This window comes from Chiloscyllium plagiosum, chromosome 7 (assembly GCF_004010195.1).
Source record: "Chiloscyllium plagiosum isolate BGI_BamShark_2017 chromosome 7, ASM401019v2, whole genome shotgun sequence".
In the NCBI taxonomy this organism is placed as follows: Eukaryota; Metazoa; Chordata; class Chondrichthyes; order Orectolobiformes; family Hemiscylliidae; genus Chiloscyllium; species Chiloscyllium plagiosum.
Window position 1 is genome coordinate 2029828 of NC_057716.1, and position 7714 is coordinate 2037541.

General features: G+C 44.7%; 1 protein-coding gene across 2 annotated transcripts in view; it reads right to left on the reverse strand.

Annotated features, from left to right (window-relative positions):
- Positions 1 to 7508, reverse strand: part of LOC122551254 (signal transducer and activator of transcription 1-alpha/beta-like) — a 45000-nt gene extending 37492 nt beyond the window's left edge. For both annotated transcript variants that reach the window (XM_043692866.1, XM_043692867.1), the window contains exon 1: positions 7399 to 7508. The gene's annotated coding sequence lies outside the window, so the exon portion shown is untranslated. The remainder of the gene's footprint in view (positions 1 to 7398) is intronic.
- Positions 7509 to 7714: the final 206 nt, after the last annotated feature.

The following is a 7714-nucleotide window of genomic DNA, read 5'->3' on the forward strand; positions in this document are numbered from 1 at the left end:
ATGCCTGACAATTTTTAAACAAAACTCCGATCCTTTCACAAGGTAAAAACACTAAAACATGAACAAATAGAATAAAAGCTTTCATACAATTACTGTTTTATTGTGTTTTGAACTGGCATTTCAGCCTGTTGTTTTGACAGACCAAACTTGTTGGCAGCTCAGGTTATAAGGAGATCAGTTCATGTGGAAATCGGGTCTACTCAACTAACTCAAAAATCTATGTTAGAAAAATTTAAGAGTAAATCCCTGGGATCTGATTCATGTGATTATACTGTATTGGCAGCAAAAATTCACTTATTTCATCAGATGTAATGGTTCATAGACTGGACTTAACGTGATAGAAAGCAATACTTGTATTTATTAGTGCTTTTCATTTCAATTACTGGAATTATGCAAATGCTTCACAGCCAATAAAGCACTTTTGAAGTGTAGTCCCTGTGTAGCAAAGGGAACTCAGATACCAACTTTTGACCACCAAGTTCCAGCAATATGTTATTGACTCCAATCAGTTAAAGTCATTCCATTGTGATATCAAGGAATACCTAAAAGCACTGGATACTACAAAGGCAATCAGCCCTTACAAATGTTCAACTGATGACCGGCATTTCAGAATTAGTAAAGCCCTGGCCAAACTGGCATTCCTGTATAGTTATGTCACTGGCATCGACCCAGCAATGTGGAAAATTGCTCAGGTACATTCTGCTCACAAAAAGCAGAACAAATCCAACCCAGCAAATTACCAGCTCTCTCTACTTCCAATCAAAGTGATGGAAGGCATCATTGGCAGTGCTATCAATTTGCACTCATTTGACAATAACTTTTCTCAGTGACACTTCGTTTGCATTCTGCCAATGCAATGCAATAGGCCTAATTACGACCTATATCTAAACATGGACAAGAAATTAACTCAAAAATTGAAAGGTAATGTGACCAGCCTTGACATCAAGCCGGCATTCAATTGAGTGTTGCACCAAGTGCGCTAACAAAACTGGAGTCAATGGGAATCTAAGGCGGAGGGGGAGATCGCTCTCCAGTTAGAGTCACACTTGCACAAAGGAAGATATTTGAGCTTGTTAGAAGTTACTGCAGAGATGCTCATTTTTAAAAAAATTAAACTACCAGCCACTACCAGTAAATATTCAATTGGCAACATGGGTGATTTATAACCAAAGTCAATTAATGGCAATGCAAACCATCAAACGTGAAAGGGCAGTGGGGTAAGGAGAGCAGGAAGGGGCTAAATCAAAATGGATCAGAGGGAGAAATAAAGCACTGTAAACCCGTTCAGTGCCCAAGTCTCTAAACGCACAGAGATGTTCATAGTTGTGTCCCAAGCCATTCGTCTTCAGTTGCTTCACCACTGACGTTCCTTTCATCTTAGGATGGTTTGGGGGTGTTTACTGACAAATGCAAAATGTTCAGCACCATTTCTGTCTTATCAAATACTGAAGCAGTCCATGTCAATATGCAGCAAGACGTGAACCACTTGTCCACACTTCTCATCCCACCAGCCTCCACATTCAAAAGGATCATTCTCTCCCATTTCAGAGAATTCCAGCAGAACGCCACCACCAAACACATCTTCCCCTCACTTTCCCCATTTACATTTTACAGGAATCGTTCCATCTGGGACCGACACCAACACGGCACCTTCCCAAATAATTACAGAAGCTGCAACATCTACTCCTTCACCTCATCCCTGCTCAGCATCTAAGGGGCTAAACAGTCTTCCCAGGTGAAGTAGTATTTCACTTGCACTCTCTGCAGTCTTGTACATTGTATTTGCTGCACCCAGTATGGTCTACTCTGTATTGGAGAAACCAAATGCAGACTGGGTGACCACTTTGCAGAACACCTCCGATCTGTGCACAAGCAGGACCCTGACCTTCCTCTAATAGGTCATTTCAACACAATATCCTGTTCGCATGCTCATTTGTCTATCCTCAGCATGCTGCAGTGTTCCAGTGAAACAGTACAAACTGGAGGAACATCATCTCATCTTCAGGTTAGGCACTTCTGGACTTATGTGGAGCTTCTAGGCCGACGGAGTAAGTGATTGCCTGCGTGATGGTAACATGAGACGGACAGGCCCACTAGATAAGATTTACCTTGATCTCTCTCACTAACCTCAGTCAACCCCTCGTCCCCTAGGACGCTATAGTGACGGAATCTCTAAGATAACTTACGCACTTGTACGCCAATGAGTTTGTCCTAGGGAGATTAGAATCCCATTGGAATTGGGAGGTTAGAGTCCTCAGAACTATAAATCACCAGATGGAAGGTTACAGTCCCCTGGAATTCAGAGGTCAGAGTCCTCCAATAGTGGGATTTGAGTGCCCAGAACATAGTACATAAGATAAAAGGATGACTCTGTCTGTCTCAATCACCCTGCCTTAGACCGGTTGTCAAGAGGGGAAATCCCACACACAAAAGTCAGGACCCTGGAGATAGAAATAAGTTAGGAAGTTGAGACTTTAAAAATGGAACAGACGTTGGATAAGTCAGGTGTTGGAACCCCTTTGTATCAGTTATGCCGGGATGACCCCCAAAATGAGGAACGGTTCAGGTGCCTGTCAGGATGTTTAAATAAAAAATTGGGACATGAAATTTGGCCAAAGAGAGGAACTTGGGGACACAGATAAATGTTTAAAAGCAGAGGCGGTAATTTGGAAACACAATATGGGGTCTAAATGGAAAACTTTCATATCCGTGTGGAGAAAGACTGCTGAAGAAATAATGAATAAATCGAAACAGGCCAGCTGAGAGAATAACGCACACCACAGAGGGATCAGAGTCTGTGAGATCATGAGGGAAACTCTAAGTCTTGGGAGGTGCTGAAGAGTCAGTGTGAGGATTATGATATAAGTAGAGGAAAAACAGGAAAAATTGAGAAACAAGAGGCAAAATAAGGAATCAGGGTTGAAATGCCAAGCTAGAGCATCAAGTGGGAAGATGATGCAGGTACTCCCTGAAATGTCTGGTCTGCCAATAATATTTCAAAATAATGACCCAGATGACCAGCTATGGTCACAACGCGGATTTTGGACCTCCTCAGGGACATCTATTCAGAATTCACTATATGTCCAAAATCTCCTCAAAGCCACCTCCTCCCCAAGCAATTGGCCATAATCAAACATGCTGCACATGTAATAGACAATACAGACATCAGCAATGGCAAGCCAGAGCCGATTGAGCAACCAAAGATGCAGCAACAGCTCACAATTCTATTGTGTCCATGAACCGGCAGGCACTAAATTGACCACCTGCCTTGAAAACATACATGCAGCATACATGCCCCGACACAGAAAAAGCAGTATAGAAGACATGGGTGTTTGCATTCTGCATCAAAAGGTCTCTGGATCATTCCAGTTGGCCAAGTGTGTATACCTGATGCTTTGTTACCTATGCTTATTGACTGTCTTCATACTGATACCCACCTTGGCAAGCAGGGAAAGATACTGGCAGTAGCTAACAGTCTCTAAAGTTTCTCCATTCACACTTAAAGCATAGTTAAATAACTAAACTGCTGGTTTATATCAAAGATGCTTAACAAAACTCATACTCAATAGGAAAAGAACTTGTGAGTTAATAAGTTGAGTGGAATATACATGTAATAGAACAATCCTGATACATTTTCATGTATAGCACACTGAACTGAGCACATTTGGAAATTACAAAAACACAAAAGGATGAAAGTTGGAAGATGTTCATGTGAGAAAAAAAATTACATCGAACGAGGGAGACAGAGGGAGACAGAGGGAGACAGAGGGCATTTATGATTATTTTAAAAGAAATGCTCATTTTGTAGGACAATGATACTAGATGTGTTAGCTGAGCGAGGTGACCCCAATGACCATTTTCACAGTTTACACTAGTCTCTTCTTATGATGTGCTAGCTAAAGCAATTGACCATTTGGCCTGGCTGAATCAAGGTTTCCCACTTTGATGTGCATATAGCTTAATTAGTCAAGTGTAAACAGACCGGTCAGTGAGTTTCTCTTCCTCTGCAAACTTTTGCCATGTTATTGCTGCTCATCTGATTAAGGACATGTGGCTTTTTGTAAATTTAATACCAAATTCTGTGTAAGAACAGCTTGTTTGCAGCAATAAGGGGAGTAGCCTGAAAGAGCTTTTAGGGGTAAGAGCTGGCACCGCTACTAATGGTTTTAGAACCTTAGATACCTACAAGCCAGGCTTGAGCTATGTAATAGTGTAACACTGATGCCATTAGTAAACAAAGATAATAATTTAAACTAAACTGTCTGTAAGAGTTTTATATTCCAGACTACCACAGAGCACGATCTCCGGGACGAACCAAGAGAGGCTACAGGTCGAATCCATCAGGGATTCCCTAAGCAGTCTCGAACAGATACTTTAACAGCTCAGGGTTTCTACTCTACAATTGACCCTGAAACGTCCGACACCCATTCTGGCAACCTCTCCTGCTCTCCCAGCACCACCTACCCAGAGTAGGGGGACATGACGAATTCAATCAGCTCCCCAGTATTAGCATGCAAAGTGATGAAGCTAACAACCATGAAGAGGAGGTCTGTATGCTTTTTATCAGTGGCCTGCCTATGGATATTAAGTCACGAGAGCTTTACCTTCTCTTCTGACCACTTAAGGGATATGGAGGTTCACTGATCAAGCGAACAGCACAACAGCCAGTTGGCTTTGTTACATTTGACAGCAGAACGGGAACAGAAGCAGCAAACAATGCATTAAACGGCATTCGATTCAATTAAACACACACTGTCCAGCTGGAATTTACAAAGGTGAACATGAAGATGGCCAAAAGCAAACTGATGGCTACACCTGACTCCACGAATATGCACCCTGCCTTAGTAGGACATTTTATTGCACAGGACCCCTACAACCTTTCAAGAGCAGCACTGATCTGTGCATCTCCAGAGGCCCGGGCTCACGATCCAGTGTACACAACAGAAATGACCCCTTCCAGACTGGATTTTGTTTTCAGGTTGAACTCTTACTTTAGGAGATTTTGAATAACTGGCTCATTTCCACTCAATTTGGAGGGGGTGGAGTGGTCACTAAGGACTGTGGATTTAAGAACTTCACAGGTGAAAACCTTTTTCCACGTGGGAGAATCCTGGGGATTCTATCTACTGCATAGACTAGTAATTCTTGTCGTTATAATCATTGCATGGTGTGTGTCAATAACTTGCTTAAATACTGGTTGTCAGATTCTCATGAATAACCTGGTAGCACATTTTTCAGCCCAATTTATCATGGAATGATAAAGGAGGGAATGAGATGTTTAAGGGTTAATTTGTTCTGCTGACATAAGAAATTGGATGCCCCAGGGTGTGTGTTTTTCTGTTTTGCAGATAGGATGTGACAATCTAATCATACTCTGTAAATGCTGTATTTCTAGGAATAACCTAGTCTCTCACTTTCTGGAAATAATTTAATCACTTTACATTCTTTTTGGGTGGCATGTAACAATGGGTGAGTGGCAGGGGGTTGTGCCTTGTATGCATGACTGACTGTGATGTAAAACCCTGTATAAAAAGATGGTTCCTTTGTTGAGAAAGCCTTGCTTGACATGCTCTGCAAGCATTGCGAAGAGTGTTAAGTGATCCTCCAAAAGCTTGTACTTGCTGAAATAAATCGTGACTTGGCATTGATGTATTGCAATTGCATCAAGCATGTAAGAATCTCGAGAAGAGAACCTGACATTAGAACTCTTGGCACCTCTGCATTCCAAGGGCTACGGCGGCTCAAGAAGGCAGTTCATCACCATCTTCACTTGGACAATTAGGAATGAGCAATAATTGTTGACCCAACCAATGAAGCCCACATCCCACAAAAGTTTAAAAAAACCAAGTCCCTACAGTCCAAGAATTTTCTAAAATACAACCTAGTTTGAGAAAGTCAGAGGTGCTCAAAACAATGGTGGAAGTGAGGACTGCAGATCCTGGAGATCAGAGTCAAAAAGTGTGGCGTTGGAAAAGTGCAGCAGGTCAGGCAGCATCCAAGGAGCAGGAGAGTCTATGTTTCAGGCATAAGCCTTTCAACAGTACATTCTTGATGAAGGGCTTATACCCTGAGAAGTCGATTCTCCTGCTCCTCGGATGCTGCCGGACCTGCTGTCAGCGCCACATTTTTCAACTTCAAAACAATGGTGTCTGGACATATTCAATACAAAAGAACTATTCACATTTTCAGGAGAAAGTAAGGACTGCAGATGCTGGAGATCAGAGCTGAAAAATGTGTTGCTGGAAAAGTGCAGCACGTCAGGCAGCATCCAAGGAGCAGGAGAATCGACGTTTCGGGCATAAGCCCTTCTTCAGGAATCACATTTTCAGAAGAGTCCAACAGCAAACGTTATACATTTAAAGAGATCACAGAAAGAAATAAAGGCAAATAGCTCTGATCCGGATACTACTGCCCAAAAGGATGGTGGTGGCATATTTGTAGCCTTCGGAAGAAGGTTGAGATCCAGGAATTGGGAATCAGATAGTCTGCACATACTTGACTGGCTGAATTCACGCCCACGAACCCCATCACACTAGAGGCAACTCGGTACTCCACTTAACGCGTGTGCAGTGTGGGGCGTACGTACCTTTATTTTTATGGTCTCCTCAAACAGTTCGAGTCAAGCGGCTGAACCACTTGGCTGACTAAATGGGCGATGCTGCAAATCTGAAACAAATACAAAAAGCGCCGGGGAAACTCTGCAGGTCTGGCAGCGTCTGCGGAAAGAGAAATAGAGTCGACCTTTCGAGTCCAGCATGACTCTTTAAAGAGCCGCTCTGGAGAAGAATGATAATGGAGACGAAAACCTTAACTCGGTTTCACTTTCCGCAGACGCCGCCTGACCGGGTGGGCTTATTGGACAGTCTCGGTGTTGGCTTCCCAAGGCTGTGCGGACGCAGAGCTCCCAACTTGGATTCCCGAACCTTTCCGCTTCGATCTCGGATTCGACAGAACCCACCTGATGATTTGGAGAATGCCGGAGTTGGACTGGGGCGGACTAAAGGTCAATATATAATATATATATCGGGCAGTGCTTAGTTGGGATTGCACGCCTGAGGGAGGAGCTGAGCTCCGAAATCCCAAATAAACCTGCTGCACGCCAACCTGACGCCGTTTGGAGTTGTGACCACCTCCGTCGCTTGATTCCGCCCCCCGCCGCCCCGCAAGTGGGTTTGCAAAAGCAGCTCCCAAAACAGGCGGCATCTCCAAACCCAAAACAGGCGGCATCTCCAAACCCAAAACAGGCGGCATCTCCAAACCCAAAACAGGCGGTTTACTCACTGTCGCGAGCAGCCCGCCGCCGCAGCGGAAACCGAAACCGCTCGAGAGAATCTTTTAAAAGGGGCTCGTGGCTGTGGCGCGAGCCGCGCAGGTAACTCATCCGAGGCCTGCACTCACCTGCACGACAACGGGGAGGCGACGCCACGAAACCAGCAAACGGGAATCCGAACAGCGAGGCCCCAACAGCCCGTCCGCCTGCGACACACCAGATCAGACTCCGGCACCAAACTAACTACTCACTTCCCCATCGGGGCCGTACGGCTCTGCAGACCCGGGAAGGCGGACCGACAACGAGTGGGCGGGGGCCGGTGGGGTGGGACGAGCACGGAGGCCGCCCTCGCCCCCCGCCCGGCGACGATTTCCTCGATTGACATGACGATTCGCCAACCGCAGGCCGCTCCGTTGTGGGGTCGGTTAATAGGGGGTGGGCAGG